This window comes from Egretta garzetta, unplaced genomic scaffold (assembly GCF_000687185.1).
Source record: "Egretta garzetta isolate BGI_Z169 unplaced genomic scaffold, ASM68718v1 scaffold30, whole genome shotgun sequence".
NCBI lineage: Eukaryota > Metazoa > Chordata > Aves > Pelecaniformes > Ardeidae > Egretta > Egretta garzetta.
The window spans coordinates 1,883,574-1,884,427 of NW_009258383.1; positions in this window are offsets into that span (position 1 = coordinate 1,883,574).

Here is an 854-nt window from a genome sequence, read left to right on the forward strand (position 1 = left end):
GGGCACCGGCCTTCGCCCGGCGGCCGGGCAGCCCCTCGCCGCAGCCCTCACCCCGTAAGTTCCCGCCCGAGCGGAGGGTGACGAATTCAGCGACGGCCCGGCTTTCTGTGTGTTCGGTTTTCTCCTCCAGTAGTCATTTTTCCATTTTCGCGTCTGTGTCACCTTCTGGCTGACATAGCTCTGTAGTGTTTTCTTAGCTTATCTGAGGGCAAATGTCAAATTTATGTCGCTTCTACTGTTTTCATATTTGTGAAGCCAGATATTTTGTAAAAGAAGGTTGGTTTTTGCTGCAGGCTGGTCCTGAACAATCCAGTTTAGCTACTTCTTATCATCTGCTTCCCATCTATTTACAAATTGATTGCTCAATAACTTGGTGCAAAATCTGTCCAGAGGCTGAAGTGAGGCTAACAAGTCTTTGCTTTTCCTCAGTCATCCTCCTCCCCTCTTTTATAGGTATGTGCTAGTCTGCCTCCCTTGTCCTCTCTGAGTTCTCAAGATTTCACTTCAATCAGCATTTTAAACCTGAAGGGTGGATTTCATAAGTGTCTGCTGACTTGAAAATCTTTATCTTATCTTTATCACACACTCTTAACTTAGCTTTTTCTACTTTGGCCTCATCTTCTGTCTCCCTGTAAAAGGAATTTCATTAAGTATCTATTCACAATTAACCTTCTGCTGAGGGCTGAAATAAAGAAGACATTTAACAATTTGTCCTACTTTGTGTCACCTATTTGTTCCTTTTCCTCTCAAGTTATAAACCTTGCCTTCTGTCTTTTATTGTATTTATGGAACCTTTACTTGTTAGCCTTTATGTCCTTCACTAGTTATAACTCATTTCTGTACTGTTGCTGTTC